The sequence below is a fragment of the Pelophylax lessonae genome, assembly GCF_965119305.1.
Source record: "Pelophylax lessonae genome assembly, chromosome: 2".
Taxonomy (NCBI): Eukaryota; Metazoa; Chordata; class Amphibia; order Anura; family Ranidae; genus Pelophylax; species Pelophylax lessonae.
The window spans coordinates 113,564,882-113,583,525 of record NC_138769.1 but is presented as its reverse complement, the minus strand read 5'-3'; the positions used below and the strand labels follow the sequence as shown (position 1 = coordinate 113,583,525).

At 41.6% G+C, this 18,644-nt stretch overlaps 1 protein-coding gene across 1 annotated transcript in view; it reads left to right on the top strand.

The window, feature by feature from the left end:
• Nucleotides 1-18,644, top strand: part of CTPS2 (CTP synthase 2) — a 459,116-nt gene that overhangs the window by 262,755 nt on the left and 177,717 nt on the right. The window lies entirely within an intron of this gene.

Here is an 18,644-nt window from a genome sequence, read left to right as displayed (position 1 = left end):
CTCCTCCATGCCGCCTACCAGTTTGGTTGCTCTTCTCTGCACTTTCTCCAGTTTACGGATATCCTTTTTGTGAACTGGTGCCCAAAATTGAATTGCATATATGAGGTCTTACTAATGATTTTGCACAGAGGCAAAATTGCAGCTTGGCATTGCATGCTATTATTAATAATATGATCTACCAGAACACCCAGATCTTTCTTCACTATTGACTGTCCCAGTTGTTCTTCTCCTAGAATGTTTGATGCATACATGTTTTAGTCCTCAAGTGCATAACTTTAATTAGTACATTTATCAATGATAAACCTAATTTGCCTCATAGTTGTCCAACTAAATATCATATTTATGCCGGCTAGTAAATTAGAGACATCCTGTAAGGATCTAAACCCACTGCATAGCCTGGTGTCATTTGCAAACACTGAAATTGTAATTTTAGCCCCAGACCCTATATCATTTATAAATATATTAAAAAGTAAAAGTCCAAACACTGAACCTTGGAGTACACCAATAATAACCTAAAACCATTCATATTATGGATCATTAACCACTACTCTCTGAACACAGTCTTTGAGCCTTTCATTTAAACATTGGCCACAGGTGGGGAACTGTGTCAAACGCTGTGGAAAAGTCCAAGTATACTACATCCAGAGCCACTTTGTCTAAATGATTGCTTACCTCAAAAGAAATTAGATTTGATCGACAACTTCAGTCTTTTGTGAATCCAGGCTGACTATTGCTTAAAGTATCATTTTGTAGCAAAAGCTCTTCTATGTGGTCCTTTATTAAACTCTCAAGAATCTCCCCAACTATAGAAGTTAAACTAATCGGTCTGTAGTTACTTGGATGGGATTTTCATCCTTTTTTAAATATAGCCACCACATTGGAATTACACAAATCCAGTGGTACTATGCCAGTCATAGTCTCTAAAAATTAGAAACAATGGCTTAGATATAAGAGAACTCAGCTCTTTGAGGACCCATGGGTGTAAGCCAACTGGCCCTGGTGCTTTATTTGCCTATATGTTGTCTAAATGTTTCTGGATCATGTCAATTTGTGGATCACTTGGGGCTGTGTCAATACTACTCCCAATAATGGAAAACTCCAGTCAAAAATTACATTTTTACTAATAATAGTATGTTAAAAATATCTTTGATATTATTAATTTTCTGGCTAGCTGCTTGTGTAGCTTAGAAAGTCTTATCTACAACTATCTTATATACAGCTTCTTCCTGTTCTTCTCCGACAACGCTATCTCCCTTTATCTGAATTTGCTAAGCTGTCTCTCACTTTCTGAAAAGGTTGTCAGTCTTTCTCAGACAGGCATGCCTAAACCTACCCAGCCCCACCCCCATCCCTCCTATCCTACACCGAACATGATCTCCTGTCTTCATAGCCTTGTTTAGGCTAGCAGCTCCTCCTGTGAGGGGGGGGGGGGGGTCACGTGGCCGGTGCAATATATGAAAGAAATAAGGTAAAAAGGAACATTTTTGAAAGTTTAGAAGGATACGGATCGGTTTCTATTGCTCATTACATGTGAGTAATGAGTTTTAGGCTCTGTTTTCACTAGAACGACTTGTCCTGTGACTTTGGGCTCACAAAGTCGCATGACAAGTCACAGCCAATTGATTTCAATGGCACTCATTCCCATCTATGCAACTTTGAAAAACAGCAACTTTGAAAAGATGCCCTCACTACTTTGATGCGACTTTGATCCAGAGAGTGTAAAGGTGGATCAAAGCTGCACTCAAAGTCGCACACTAAATAGCACAATTTAAGATTCACACTAGGCTAGAGTGCGACTTTGGAGTGTGAATGTTGAGTGTGACTTTGGAGTGGGACTTTAATGCAACTTTGAGTGCCGCTTTGATCCAACTTTACACTCTCTGGATTAATGTTGCATCAAAGTAATGCAGGTATCTTTCCAAAGTTTCATAGATGGGAACAGGTGCCATTGAAATCAATCGGCTGTGACTTGTCATGTGACTTTGTGTGTCCAAAGTCGCATTACAAGTCACACTAATGGAAACTGAGCTTTAGTCTAAGTTTCTACTATTGCGATTTAGAGTGCGACTTTGAGTGCAGCTTGGATCCAACTTTGCACTCTCTGGATTAAAGTCACATCAAAAGTTGCATCAAAGTAGTGCAGGTACCTTTTCAAAGTCGCTGATTTTCAAAGTCGCATAGATGGGAACGGGTGTCATTGAAATAATGGACTGTGACTTGTCATGCGACTTTGTGTGTCCAAAGTCGCATGACAAATCACACTAGTGGAAACGTAGACATAGTGTGGTTGTCTGTACTATGATCATTGTAGATTGTGAGCTGAGACCCCAGAACACTTCCAGCTACATTGACGGTCCCACCCCCTCCCCCTGTGTCCGGCTCTCTTCTCCTATGGTAGTCTTCTTTCAAAGCCCAGCACAGCTATACTGTATATGTGTCCCCCACCCTCCTCCCCGCTGTGTCCTGTGTGGATTATTTTTTAATTCTCTCATGAATTTGGATGTACAATGAATCCTTACTGATGAGAGAATACTGGGCGGGAACCAATTCAACTCCTCCGATTCTGTATACGCCCATATATGAACAGTGCTCCTCCCTGGAAGTGATGTCACTAGCTTTCAGTAACCAAACCCACTTGCTGCTCTTGGACTCAGCAGGAAGAGGAATTGAAGTCATGTGACAGCACTGAATACTGCAAAATAAAGGTAGAAAAACTGGTATTTTTTTCATTTGGAGACATAAGGCTGAACTCAGCTCACATTAATGATTGTAGGAGAGAATTTAAGGTATTAGGCTGGACTTCCGCTTTAAGGACTTGAGCATCCCCATTTGCCTTTGTGTTCACAGATCTGAAGAAGGTGTTTTTTTTTTTTTTTTATAAATTGTTTTTTTATTAATTTCTATACATAGAAACCACATACTTACAACTGCCCTCTACTGGGCGAACAATACATACAACCAAACAAATTAGGGGAAGGAAAAAAAAAGGAAGGAAAAACAAAAAAAAAAACCAAACCCCCCCATGTCAGCAGTCAACTTGTTACTCAACCATATGGTCCATAGGCCCTATATACAGTGCCTTGCGAAAGTATTCGGCCCCCTTGAACTTTTCGACCTTTTGCCACATTTCAGACTTCAAACATAAAGATATTAAACTGTAATTTTTTGTGAAGAATCAACAACAAGTGGGACACAATCATGAAGTGGAACGAAATTTATTGGATATTTCAAACTTTGTTAACAAATAAAAAACTGAAAAATTGGGCGTGCAAAATTATTCAGCCCCCTTAAGTTAATACTTTGTAGCACCACCTTTTGCTGCTATTACAGCTGTAAGTCGCTTGGGGTATGTCTCTATCAGTTTTGCACATCGAGAGACTGAAATTTTCGCCCATTCCTCCTTGCAAAACAGCTCGAGCTCAGTGAGGTTGGATGGAGAGCGTTTGTGAACAGCAGTTTTCAGTTCTTTCCACAGATTCTCGATTGTATTCAGGTCTGGACTTAAAAATATAAAAATTACAGTTTTAAGCCTGAAATGTGGCAAAAGGTCGAAAAGTTCAAGGGGGCCTAATACTTTCGCAAGGCACTGTATACTGATATATTCCACACAATTAACCCTACATATAGAAAGTGACCCCATTTCTCGAAATCGTCAGGCTATACACCCACGCTCCTCACTCCTCCGAGCTACACATATCTATATACCCTTACTCCCCCAAGGTTCCATTTGACCTGGCCAACCCTATCGTCAGGGCCCGCCTGGGTCATTCGGATACCGTGGATATGTTATTAACCCAAGAACCCCATACCCGATCATACCAGACCCCACTGGCTACACATGAACAGAGCCCCTCCCTGGAAGTGATGTCACTAGCTTTCAGTAACCACACCCACTTGCTGCTCTTGGACTCAGCAGGAAGAGGAATTAAAGTCATGTGACAGCACTGAATACTGCAAAATAAAGGTAGAAAAAATCCCCATTTTCCTTTGTGTTCAAAGAGCTGAAGAAGGCATTTAATAAGTTTACCTTTTCTATGTCTCCAGTAACAAACTCAGGGACATACTAAAGGTGATATACTAAAGGGGCTATGTGCTCAGAACAGACTTTTTAACTGTTAATATATTTGAAGATTGTTTGGGGGTTTGTCCTACTCTCTATTGCTACCTGTCATTCATTAAATTTTTGCAGCCTTGATTTCCTATTTACATTATATTCTTTGTAACTTTAAATGAAGATAGTGTTCTTTAATTTTTATATTTTTTCAATGCTCTTTTTTCTTATTATTTATAGCTATTTTAACTTTGGGTCTGAACCATATAGGTTTTTTTAGCCTTTAAAATGTGTTGCCCATAGGAATATATTATGCAGTGTGTTTTCATAGAGTCAATTTTGAAACATTCCCAATTTTGTTCTGCTTTCTTTGATGACATTTTTTCCCAGTCTAAATCTTAGAGAGCAGCCCTCAGCCTTGAAAAATGTGCTCTTAAAATGATGTGTTTTATCTTTCCAGTATGTGTTTGCTGTTTACAGTTTACATTAACCACTTTACCCCCGCTCACATTGCTGCTACTGCGGCAATGTGGCTCGTTATCGTCCAGCGACGTAGACCTACGTCGCTGGACTCCTCCCCTTGTGGCCGGCGCGTGCGCCGCCGGAGGCTCGCTCCCGCTGTTTTCAGTCACAGCGGAGTCGGGCCAGGGGAGGAGCGGCGGTGATCACCGCCGCTCTTCCCCGATCGTCGGGGAATCGAGTCTGGAGATCCACCCGCTTGTGTAAACAAAGCGGGCGGATCTCCTAAGGGACAGGCAGGGTCAGATTGCAGAGTTCAGCATAGCTGAACCTGCGATCTGTCCCTGTGTCACTCAGTCACCTCCCCCCACACATGTCAGTAAGCATCAGGCATACATTAACCCCTCCCTCTCCAATAAAATTAACCCCTTCCCTGCCAGTGTCATTTTTACAGTAACAGTGCATATTTATAGCACTGATTACTGTAGTAATGTCACTGGTACCCCCAAAAGTGTCAAAAATGTCAGTCAAGGGTCCGATCTGTCCGCTGCAATGTCGCAGTCCCGCAAAAAAAAAATCGCAGATCGCCGCCATTACCCGTTAAAAAAAAAAACACCAAAAATGACAGAAATCTTTCCCTTTGTTAGTAAACACAATAACTTTTGCGCAAACCAATCAAAATACGCTTATTGCGATTTTTTATTACCAAAAATATGTATCAGAAAACAAATTGGCCAAAAATGATAAAAAAATTTGAATTTTTACATTTTTTGGGGGGGGGAATTTCATTTAAAAAAATTTGAAAAATATTGTTATTTTTTTCAAAATGTTCGCTCTTTTTTTGTTTATAGCGCAAAAAGTAAAAATCGCACAGGTGATCAAGTACCACCAAAAGAAAGCTCTGTTTGTGGGAAAAAAAGGACGCAAATTTAGTTTGGGTATGGCGTTGTATGACCACGCAATTGTCAGTTAAAGTCGCACAAAAGTGGCCTGGACGTAAGACAGCAAAATCCTCCGGTGGTAAAGTGGTTAAATGAATCATGTTATGGTCGCTGCTTCCCAGATGTTCTATTATATGAACAGTAATAGTCTTGCATGGTTTGAGATTAACAGGTCCATCAAGGCATCATTGTTAGTTGGGGCATCTTAGAATTTTGCCATAAAATTGTCTTGTAATAGGTTTAGAAATTTCCGCCCTTTTACTGTTCCAGCAGTGCCATTACTCCAGTAAATTTCAGGGTGGTTAAAATCCCCCATTGTCACTGTTGCAGCCCCTGCAGCCCTTTCTATTTCCAATTATTAACTTTGAAGTATGCACACGTATATGCAGCTCCATCCACAAGGCCACACCTGCTTTACATCAAGACTGACACCTCCACCTTTATGCTTTACCGTGTCTCTCCGAAAGAGAGCATAGCCCAATAGCCCAATTGTGCGAAGAATGATGCAAAGATTCAGCAATCCCAAATAAATCATAGTTCTCTTTGTGCACCAAAGCTTCCAACTCACCTATTTTGCTTGGCAGACTGGCATTGGTGAACAATCCCTTTATTTAATTTTCACATTTTGCACACGTATTTTGCATATATATATTTTTTTTTGTAGTACGAGTAGTACTACAATTTCCAATTGTTGTTGTAACATGAAAACCTTCTTATCACCTACCATAGTCCTCCCCCATCTTCCTTCATTCCATCCACCATTAGGGTCGGACCCCCGTCTGACCTGTTTGTCCCATTATATTCTAAAGCTGGCCAAAGGCGGATTCAAATTTAGCTGCCTGAACATAAACTGGATGAATTTCAATCTGTCTATGGGCAGGTTGGTTTTACTGAAGTCGATCTATCGATCAAATTCAGTGCAACCTGCCTGTTGGCGGCCAGCAGTGATCATTCTATTCTGCTGGAATGGAAGGCTCCTTGCATTACCAGCTAGAAGAACACAGTAGCTCTGCTGGAAGCATTCTCTCATCAACACTGACCACTGAACCTGTGGTTGAAGGAAAGAAAATTGCATATTGTATTGCCTGCCTAATTCTTCCTCACTCCTTGTCAAAATACTCTTCCAGCTTTCACATAAACCTCTTCCCTAGGACAACAGACTCCTTTCCATTTAGGGGAAAACAATCTTTAGCATATAGGTTTTACCTCAATGTCAGCCGAGTGTTCTAGAAACCCAAATCCTTCCCTCTTACACCTGGTCCGTAGCCATGCATTCAGTCCTCTAATCTCCCCCTGTCTTTTCCTGTGTTGTGCATGGCGCAGAAAGTATTCCAGAGAATTTAACCTTGGAGGCCCTTTCCTTCAACTTGCAGCCTAGTTCTTTAACCACCTCAATACGGGACACTTTCACCCCCTTTTTGCCCAGGCCATTTTTAAATTTTCAGCGCTGTCACACTTCGAATGACAATTACTCAGTCATGCAACACAGGTTTTTCTATATAAGCATAAAAAAAAAACAAAACAGGAAATTGTGAAAAAAACAAAAAACACATTTTCTTAGTTTCTGTAAAAAAATTTACAAATAAAGATTTTTAGCTAATATTACACATAAAATAGGCATCTAGTTTCCTGACTGCCTACCACATTTTTGGAGGCCCTGGAGCACCACGACAGTGGAACACCCACAAAATGACCCTATTTTAGAAAGCAAAGACTCCAAGGTGTTTCATAAGAGGCATAATGAGTCTTTTAAAAAATGTAACTTTTTGCACAGGTTTTGGAAAATGCAGGATGATTTATTATTTTTTTTTTTTTTTTTTACATAAGGTTGTTAATGATAACATATTTCTAACACACATCATAAGCATACTTGGAATTACACCCCTACCAACCCCTGTGCATTATTCCTTGGTTCCAACCCTACCCGTCTCCCAGTACTGCCTCTTTTAGGGAATATAGAACCAAGTAACACATTCCATACAAATTACTTAATACCACAAATGTTAATAACAAGAAAAGCTGTAAAATATATCACCTGCTGCAAGCAACAAGAGACCACCCTAGCAACAAGAGACCACCCCAGCAACAATAGATTCCCCCATCAACAATGGTGCACCTGCAACAAAATACCCCACCAGCAGCAATAGACCCCCGGCAGAAAAAACAGATCTCCCCTGCAGCCAGCATCAATAGATTCTCCAACAGTCAGCAACAATAGACCCCTCCCCTCAACAGTAGATCTCTCATAGCAACCATTGACCACCCAGCAACAGAAGATCCACCTCCAGCAACAATAGATCTCCCACCAGCAACAGTAAACCTCCCTCTCCAACAAAAATAGATTCCCTCCACTGAAAATAGATCACCCAGCAGCCAGTATTAATAGATCCTGTAGCACACCCCAGCACCCCTTGCCATTACATACATTCAGTGCTGGAGGTGCCGGAACTGCGTTTCCCCCCGTTCCTGCTGAAAAAATATCCCTGTGTATCACACAAATAAACCAGTTGTATCAAAACCAATGTACTGTAATGGTCACCTCAGTATGAGGGGCTATGAAATATAGCTTAGTGTGCTTTCACCTATAGCACCTATAGCAGTCCCAGTTCCTACAAGCTAAGCAAGCCCTTGCCTACTGGTAAGTGGCTGCCCTTAAAAATGCCATGTTCACAGTCCAGGATGTACAGGAAGCCGAAGAAAGGATAAGCTAAAGAAAAATAAGAGTTCCTGTGGTTCTAGGAGTGCAGTTGTCCACAGGGGATGGCTGGGACTGTTGTCTTGCAGGAACATAGTCAGTCGAACGTGCAGATAGTTCAGTTCAGACACAGTCAGAGACATGGTCAACATATGGGCAATGGATCAGTGCAGGCAACAGGCAGAAACGTGGTCAATAAATGGGCAAATCGGAGACACTGATTCTAGCTACACTGGTCTGGCAACACTGTGGCTGGTGTCGTGGTGATCAGAGAACTGTGACTGACTTCACTATTCGGGCTCGCTCACATGTGAGGTTGGGGGGCGGTCAGAAAAACCTTGCAGTTGAGCTTTGGTTTTACCACCTGTCAACTGCTATCCTCTTCAGCTGCAGCGGCTGGGGGTATACACCTGGTGTGGCTGCAATTTTTTTCCTGCAGTAGTGGCAGGAATTATACCCTCTGTACTCCTGCTAATTGTGACCCATTCAAGTGAAAGGGGTTGCTTGTGCAGGGTACAAGGGGTTAAAGCAGTCAGTAAGGAGGCGGTGCCTCCTCACTGCCTGTCAAATTGTCTCAGAAGAGTAATCCAAACATGGATCGCCCTTCAGAGAGCATTGCACGTTGTGAAAATGTCTGTATGGTGACACTATGACAGCTGTGGTGTTGATCAGGGACACTAACTGATGTGGCAGGGATTAGGGACAATATGACTGATGTTCCGGAATCTTTTTTTTTTACACTATGATTGCATATTACAGTGATGATCATCGTAAAAGTAATAGTTTAACTGTCATGAATGGCTTTAATTCATGATTTATTGTTTATTTTTGTGATTGGCCCTGCACCATGTGATCACTGTGGCCAATCACAGAGATCACAATAATAAACAATGTTATCATGAATGGATGACATTCATGACAGTTGCTGACTTGTGAACATGTGATCGTTGTGATTGGTCACAGCAACCACAGTGACCTGGTACCAATTACTGTAATCTGCTTTGTCCAGGGGACACAGCAGTCAGAGAACTTTGCCGCTGCATGCTTCGGGGCTATTGCTTCATCATTATTGTGTACATGGGGCACACTATGCAAAACCTTCAACCTTGCTAGCACCGTTACCACTGTCTCAATACAAGCAATTTGGACTATACTGGCAGACAGCAAGGTCCGCCTCAAACAGACCCTCCCCTCAAACTCTTTTGCAGCAGAATGCGAGCATCAATTCTATGCTACTGGATAAGCTGACACATAACCTAATTACTTAATTCCTAGGTGAAGGTGGTACCTTTAAAGAGGATATAATGCCAATCTATCACAATAAACTATGAAATGGACATGCAGTCACCTCCAGAAGTGAGAGGAAAACTTTGCAAAGTAGTTATTAAAATATTCCCTGCCAATCAAGATAGTTGTGGTGGATTATAGATGTGTGTGATAACCTGGAGAGAATGTTCAGAGAGCTTTCTAAAAGATCTGTCACCAGAGCCTTAGATTGATAGAGCGTAGAATTCTCTGGCTTAAGGCCCTGTTCACACCTGATCGTATTTTAGCTCGTAAAACGCTCATCTCTGCAGTCTCAAAACGCCCAACAAGCAAAATCCTATTCAGTTCAATGGACCCTGTTTACATATGAGCATTTTGTCTCCTGAAGCAAAACGCCTGAAGCTCAAAAAAGTACATGAGCTTCTTTTTTGGCAGACTACAAGTGTTTTTGTTAGATGTCAATGCCTGCCTCCAATCACCTGCAAAAAAAACAGAAAAAAAACCCCTTGAATAAAGCCCGAAAAAACACCTAAAAAAAGCTCAAAGAAACACATGAAAACGATACACTCAGGTGGGAATGAGCATATTGAGTGAGTTTTCTTTGATTGTGTGAGAATGCTGATCTGTAAGGTTGACAGAGTGATTGAATAATATAGTTTGTCCTGATAGAGAGAAGTGAGTGCTCTTGTTGGAAATGCGAGTCCTCCTTTTTTTCTGCACTTCCTGTTTATTCCGAAAATTCCCTTATTTAAGGCCTAGCCTAGAAGGTCAGAATATTTACAGCTATCTGATTGGATGACACTAATATTTGTTTAGGTGTTGACTGTAGCTGTCAACCAGATGGGAGCTCCTAATTCAGGCCTTCTGGAAATAAAATTGGATTGGTTCAACTTAACCCTATCTGGGGCATTATATTTTAAATCTTGATATTGTGCACTCATAACAGTAGGAATAGATGCAGTCCTTGGTGTGGATAGTATTATTTGTGATCTTTTCAATATTTTTATCATAATAATCATGAGATATTTGTTAAAGATGTGTGATTTATCCAGAGACCAATTTTGAAGTAGAATTTATTAATCCTCAAATTACATCTGAAAAAGTATCACATCATCGTTTTTAGTCTCACTTCTGAATCATCTGTAATTTTAAAAATATGCTTATTTCTTATTTTAGGTATTACAACAATATACAGTATACATGTACCATAATTCTTGTCATACCTGAGTGCTTTATATGGAATGGTGCTCTGTAAATAAATACATTAAAAGGTGTTTAACCGGTTGCCGACCGCCGCACGACTATATACTGCGGCGGTCAGCCCCGGCCAGGCAGAGTGACGTATCGGTACGTCACTCGCCTGTCACTGACTTGCGAGCCTATCGCGGGCGGGCGCGCGCCCGCCGAGGCGCGCGCCCGCCGCGGCTCGTTCACAGACAAGTCAGTGCGTGTGACCGGTGGACTCGATGTCCGCCGGTCACACTGCGATCGCTCCTGTGAAGGGAGAAAGACAGAGCAGCTTGTGTAAACAAGCTGCCTGTCAGTTCTCCCTGTGTAAAAGTGAAGATCTGTCCGTTCTACTATGTAGAACGGTTGATCTTTGCTTTTACACCAATAGGAATGTCCCTGCACAGTTAGAATCACACCCCTAGGACACACTTAACCCCTCCCTGTCCAATAAAGTTAACCCCTTCCCTGCCAGTGTCATTTTTGCAGTAACAGTGCATATGTATAGCACTGATTACTGCAGTAATGTCACTGGTACCCCCAAAAGTGTCAAAAATGTCAGTCAAGGGTCCGATCTGTCCGCCGCAATGTCGCAGTACCGAAAAAAAAATCGCAGATCGCCGCCATTACGCGTTAAAAAAAAAAACACCAAAAATGACAAAAATCTTTCCCTTTGTTAGTAAACGCGATAACTTTTGCGCAAACCAATCAAAATACGCTTTTTGCGATTTTTTTTACCAAACATAGGTAGCATAAAACAAATTGGCCGAAAAATGTTAAAAAATTTTGATTTTTACTTTTTTTTTTGGGGAATTTCATATAAAAAAATGTGAAAAATATTGTTATTTTTGCAAAATTTACGCTCTTTTTTTGTTTATAGCGCGTGATCAAAAATTGCACAGGTGATCAAATACCACCAAAAGAAAGCTCTGTTTGTGGGAAAAAAAGGACGTCAAATTCGTTTAGGTACAGCGTCGCACGACCGCGCAATTGTCCGTTAAAGTCACGCAGTAAAAAATTGCAAAAAAACCCCTGGTCCTTTAGCAGCCAAATCCTCCGGGGCTTAAGTGGTTAAACAATATTTATATATCATTTTTTTCCACTCCAGTATTATTCATGAGGTCTAAAATTGTTTTGTTATAAAATAGTGAAATAAAGTCCGATCTCCCTGAATTGACCTCTCTTCGGACTTTTTTTCTTCTTCTGCAGAATAATTCACAGAAAGTGACACTTTTGTTGACCATTCCTTGTGTACCAACTCAGTTTGTTACCAGTTTTGTCGACAGAAAAACAAGGAGACCACCGATACAGGCAAAGAGTGTTGTTTCTTTCTAGCTTAGATAAATAGTGAGTCATAGACTTGTCTTTCTCAATTATAAAACTGGTTGATGACTATTTAAATAGTAGATCTCCTCATTGTCCAAATGGTGAGTGTCCTAGGCTTGTTTGAGGTGTTCACACTTCTCTTACAAATCAAACTCTCAGGTTTCTAATCTAGTCTAATGTGACATCTGTGGTTTTGAGTTCATTTGAAGTCAGGCTACAAATTTCATTAATCTTCATAATATTCATAAATATCATACCACAAGAACCCTGACATATATTATCACTATGTATGGTCGCTCTAAAGCCACAAGCTACCTTGTCTACAGTATTTACTGTGACCCCAACATGTTTTCTTTATCCATTCAGCTGATATAATCCTCTCAGACCTCCAGACTGTTTAGTAATTCAACTGCTAAGAAATTTAAGCTTTCTAATGTTTTCATTGTGGCTCAGGAGTTAGGGTATGGAGTCTGAAAGGAGTATTACAGCACACTAGAGATTTGAAATTCAGTATATTTTATGGCTCACAACACACACTACAACACTCTGCATTTATGCTCTTGGTGTTACTCCACTACCGAAATGCATTGAGGGAGATTTACTGTCTTCCTTCTGGGTTTGCAGACTACGGCTGTGTGAGTAGCTCGAGCCACGATGACATCAATCCGGTGCATTCACGCAGGAGCCACCGTTCTGTGGTCGTTCCTTCAGAGTACATTTGCCAGTGACCTCACCCGCTGCATCTACAGTAAATATCTCCTAAACAGTGCACATTTAAAAGATATACACTACCGATAGGTATGCCTTATTATAGTCTTAGGGCTCTTTCACATGGTCGGACTCCGTCGGCGGACTCCGTGCTGCTCAGCGGGGGATCGATCCCCTGATCCCCGCTGAGCAGACAGGTGACAGCTCCCTCTCTGCTCTGTTTGCGGAGAGGGGGGTGTCAGAGCCCAGCTGCTCTCTATGGGGGAATCGGATGAGAGCGGACCGCCTGTCCGCTCTCATCTGATCCGATCCGCTGGACGGATAGAAAATAGGGTTTCCATCTGTCCGGATTTCACGGACAGGATCGGATGCGGATGGCAGCGGTTGTCAGCGGACATGTCACCGCTGACATCCACTGCCCCATTGGGATGCATGGAGGATGTGATCAGGTCCGCCTAAAAAACTGACTGGCGGATCTGATCGGAACGTTCGTGTGAAAGGGGCCTTACCTATAGGTATAAATTATGCATGGGAGTTTACTCCCACTCTAAAAATCATTTTAGGCCTGAAGATTACTTAAAACCCCAAAAATATTTTATATTTTCTGAAAGCGGACAGACACCCTTAAGAATAAAATATTGGCAGTTCCTTTTTTTTTTTATGTTACATATTAGTGCAGCGGTTTATTAAACTCTAACTTTCAGTAAATACACTAAAGTTCATTTTTGGGCACATACTGTAAATACATATTATTGCCCAATGTTTTAGTAAAATATAAAAGATGAGGTTGTGCTGAGTAAATAGATACCCAGGTCAAATCTTAACCGCCTCCTACCCGCCGTATAGACAAATGACTGCAGAGCGGGCAGCTCTTGTTTTGGGACGATGTCCTATGACGTCAGCCCAGCAAGGGGCACGCAGCGCGATGATCGCGAGTGTGCCATGTCACTGGGATATGCCACGACCCCTCTCTCGTCAAAGGGCCCTGACTCTTTACGCATGTGATCGGCTGTGTCCAGTCACAAGGAGATGCTGTTTATCAGCTCTCCTCGCCTCCCACCTGTTAGTGCCCATCAGTGCTGTATATTAATGCCCATCTGTGCTGCCTCATCAGTGCAGCCTATCAGTGCCCATCAATGCAGCCTCATCAGTGAAGAAGAAAATAACTTATTTACAAAACTTTCTGACAGAAACTAAGGAAAACTTTTTATTTTCAAAATTTTTGGAATTTTTTTGCTTTGTAGCAAAAAATAGAAAAACCCAGCGGTAATTTAATAACCACCAAAAGAAAGCTCTATTTTTGTGAAGAAAATTATAAAATGATAAAAAATTCATTTGGGTACAGTTTTGCATGACCGCGCAGTTGTCAATCACAGTGCGAAAGTGCGTTAGACATTAATGGCTGTGTGTTGAGTTATTCTGAGGGGACAGCAAATTTACACTGTTATACAAGCTGTACACTCACTACTTTTACATTGTAGCAAAGTGTCATTTTTTCAGTGTTGTCACATGAAAAGATATAATAAAATATTTACAAAAATGTGAGGGGTGTACTCACTTTTGTGAGATACTGTATATCAAAAAGAAATTATTTTATTGTATAACATGGTAAAAAAGAGTCTACAGTTTAGACATAAAAGCATGTTTGCAACTTCATAGTATCCCAGTTACAGCTGTTACATATTTACAGTACTTTCATAAATATATAAAGGTCCAATGCATATTATATATTTTAGAACAATTCACTTGAAATATACATTTATTATTCATACATAAGCGAGTATCCATGCTCCCCAGTTCTTTCCACGGTACACTGTTAACACCTCCAGATGTATATGATGTACCCCAAGTCACATATTAACCAACTGGCCCCTGGTAAATGTACAGGGTCAGGTCTAATGAACATTGGACCATATGTGTGAGATTCAGACAGACCAAAGATTTACCGAAAAGCTAAGATAAAGAAATATTTTGCATAGCAAGTATACAACAATACTATTAGGCCACTAATTCCCTAAAAATATCTATTCAGCTACCTTGCATACCTATACAACACCTAAGGCATATATATATATATATATATATATATATATATATATATATATATATATATATATATCACATACATATACAACCATCTCCAAACAGCCTGAACACCCATCTTAATAATGACCAACACCAATCATGCAAACAAACCAACCAATCAACAACCAGCTCACTGTTCACAATCCACCTGCACCCCTCCCAAATAACCACATGCAAACATTCCCCATACACAACCCCACTCCACATATTCCTACATACCCCTACATATGTCCCAACATATTTCCAATACAGTCACCCCCCCCCCCTTTTTCTCCCTCACCCATACCCCACCAACACACAAACCATACCAACAGACTAGACAGGTCCAGCCATGCACCAAATCATTCAGTGGCTGAAGTTCACTGCATTCACAGAGCCTAGGGCTGTGCTTGCAGTCACCGTGCAAAATACCTGACCTGTTCTCAGCTAGGTAAAAGTCCATGTGAGCAAGGCTGGTGCTAGCATAAACCTTATGCTTGCGCTGGCCCTGGCTGTGCATAATAACTAATCGGCTTCTAACTTCAGCTTGTTCAATTAAGCTTTAAACAGAGAAACCTAAAAGCTTGGTTACTATGCACAGTAACGCTATATTCTGTGTGCACTGCATTTAGTAACCCCCCCCCCCCCCATTATGTACTAGGGATGCTTTTGGGTTCCACACATTGGGGTTGATTTACTAAAATTGAAGAGTGCAAAATCTGGCGCAGCTCTGCATAGAAACCAATCAGCTTAAAGAATTTGGTGTCCAAGACTAACCACTTCCAGTCAATTCTGGCATTTCTCTCCTACATGTAAAAAAACATATTTTTGTTTTTGCTAGATAATGACTTAGAGCCCCCAAACATTATATATTCTTTTTTTTTTTTTTGTGGAGGCCCTAGAGAATAAAATAGTGGGCATTGCATATTTTTATATCACGCAATATTTCACACTTTAATGGATTTTAATGCACAAAAACACAATACAATACCCAACTGTTTGTTAGAATATAAAAGATTATTTTAAGCTGAGTAAATAGATACCAAACATACCTTTCATGCTTTGAAAAATTGCATCCACCCAAGGAACAGTGCCAAATTGTGATACCTAATAAACTCCATAGGCAATGCTTTAAAAGCATTACAAGTTACCAGTTTACAGAGGAGGTGTGTCACTTAATATGATTGATCTTGCTCTGACATTCGCGGCGATACTTCATATGTGTGGTGTGATCGCCATTTACACAGGGAGTGACAAAATCCTCATTGCTTCCTTTTTCTGATGTCACACAGTAGGAGGAACAACATCTGCTCCTCTTACTGTGTGCCTAGAGCTGGATGCCGCTGGTCACATCCTTGCTGGGCTCTCCATTCGCACAGGCAAAAGCAAGAGGGAGGTGGGACCCCCTTCCCCTGCCTGTAAAAGTAATCCAGCGGGCGCTTGGATTACTTTTAATTTGTAGGGAATTGCTGGCCCAACAAAATGATACCTCGATTATTGCTGCAGGGATGACCAAGATATCACCCTTTCCGTCCGAGCACGTTTATAAACGTATGGCGGAGAGGAAGTGGTAATTGAACAAGCTGAAGTTAGAAGCTTATTGGCTACCATGCATAGCTGCACCAGATTTTGCACTCTCCGGTTTTAGTAAATAAACCCCATTGCATTGCTCCAACTAATGCAAGGGGCACATGGGGTGTAAAAAATTCACAGGCCAAAATTATAATCTCATGGTAATAGTGAATCACTATAAGAAAGAATGTCTGCAGAAGTTCTGCTTCCTTAGTCACCTCTCCTCACTTAGCCTGCTGATTGGACACTGAAAAAACAGCAGGACACTGGTAAGGTCTTACCTTTGCTTTCTCCTCCTAAAAGCATGGTCACATTATCAGACAGCAAACCTCTAAACGAGTGCTGACATTTTTTCTCTTAAAGTCTGAACCCTGCTGAAAAGGAGATTCATGAAACACCTAAAGTGATCTTTAACCACTTTACCACCGGAGGATTTTCCTGCTAAAAGACCAGGGGTTTTTTTGCGATTTTTTACTGCGTGACTTTAACGGACAATTGCGCGGTCGTGCGACGCTGTACCTAAACGAATTTCACGTCCTTTTTTTCCCACAAACAGAGCTTTCTTTTGGTGGTATTTGATCACCTGTGCGATTTTTTGATCACGCGCTATAAACAAAAAAAGAGCGTAATTTTTGCAAAAACAACAATATTTTTCACTTTTTTTTATATGAAATTCCCCCCAAAAAAAATGTAAAAATCAAAATTTTTTAACATTTTCGGCCAATTTGTTTTACGCTACCTATGTTTGGTAAAAAAAAATCGCAAAAAGCGTATTTTGATTGGTTTGCGCAAAAGTTATCGCGTTTACTAACAAAGGGAAAGATTTTTGTCATTTTTGGTGTTTTTTTTTTTTAACGAGTAATGGCGGCGATCTGCGATTTTTTTTGCGGTACTGCGACATTGCGGCGGACAGATCGGACCCTTGACTGACATTTTTGACACTTGTGGGGGTACCAGTGACATTACTGCAGTAATCAGTGCTATATATATGCACTGTTACTGCAAAAATGACACTGGCAGGGAAGGGGTTAACAGTATTGGACAGGGAGGGGTTAAGTGTGTCCTAGGGGCGTGATTCTAACTGTGCAGGGACAGGTCTACTAGTGTAAAAACAAAGATCAACAGTTCTACATAGTAGAACTGTCTGATCTTCACTTTTACACAGGGAGAACTGACAGGCGGCTTGTTTACATAAGCCGCTCTGTCTTTCTCCAGCTGTACCGGCGATCGTAGTGTGACCGGCGGACATCGGGTCCGCCAGTCACACTCCCGCACTCCTCCATGAACGAGCCTCGGCGGGCGCGCACCTCGGCGGGCGCGCGCCCGCCCGCTATTGGCTCTAGAAGGAGTGACAGGCGAGCGACGTAGACCTACGTCACTCTGCCTGGCCGGGGCCGACTGCTGCAGTAAATATACTGTGCGCAGTCGGCAACCGGTTAAGTTAAGACATTTTATACCTTAATGCATTCCCTGCATTAAAGTGGTTCTAAAGCTGAATGTGTTTTTTACCTTAATGCCTTCCCTTCATTAAGGTAAAAAAATGTATCACTACTTGATGGGCCCCTTTCCTCCAAAAAGACTTACCTGTCGCCTTTCGCAATCCAGCGCTGTCCTTGCTGCAGCTTCTCTTTCTTCACTTCCTGCTTTCACAGGAGACTCAAAAAACAGCAGGAGCCATAAGCTCCTGCTGCTTTCAATCACACCTGTGAGGAGGGAGTGGTGGGAGGGGCTGAGCCATGCTGTGTGTCTTTGGGCACAGACAGCTTGGTTTAGGAGCCCCACCTTACGGGCGCCCCCTTAGCACATGACTCGCTGAGGAAGCACCCTGAGGAGAAAAGAAGTAGTGAGTCCTGGTGGGGAACTCCATAAGAGGAGGTAAGAGACCGCTGAACTCAAAGATCTAAGAAAACCGTGAAGAGAACACCTTTCCAAAGTGCCAGATGCCATTGAATGTGAGCATTTACCCACTGAGGTCGGTTACGACGACAAACTGCAGTCAAGTCGTGACCCTGATGAGGACGACGAGCATGCAGATGAGCTTCCCTTAGACATATTCTGACAGTTTGTGCAGAAATTCTTTGGTTATGCAAACCGATTTTTGCAGCAGCTGTCTGGGTGGCTGGTCTCAGACAATCTTGGAGGTGAAGATGCTGGATGTGGAGGTCTTGGGCTGGTGTGGTTAAATTTGGTCTGCGTTTGTGAGGCTGGTTGAATGTACTGCCAAATTCTCGGAAATGCCTTTGGAGACAGCTTATGGTAGAGAAATGAATATTCAATTCATGGGCAACAGCTCTGGTGGACATTCCTGCAGTCAGCGTGCCAATTGCACGCTCCC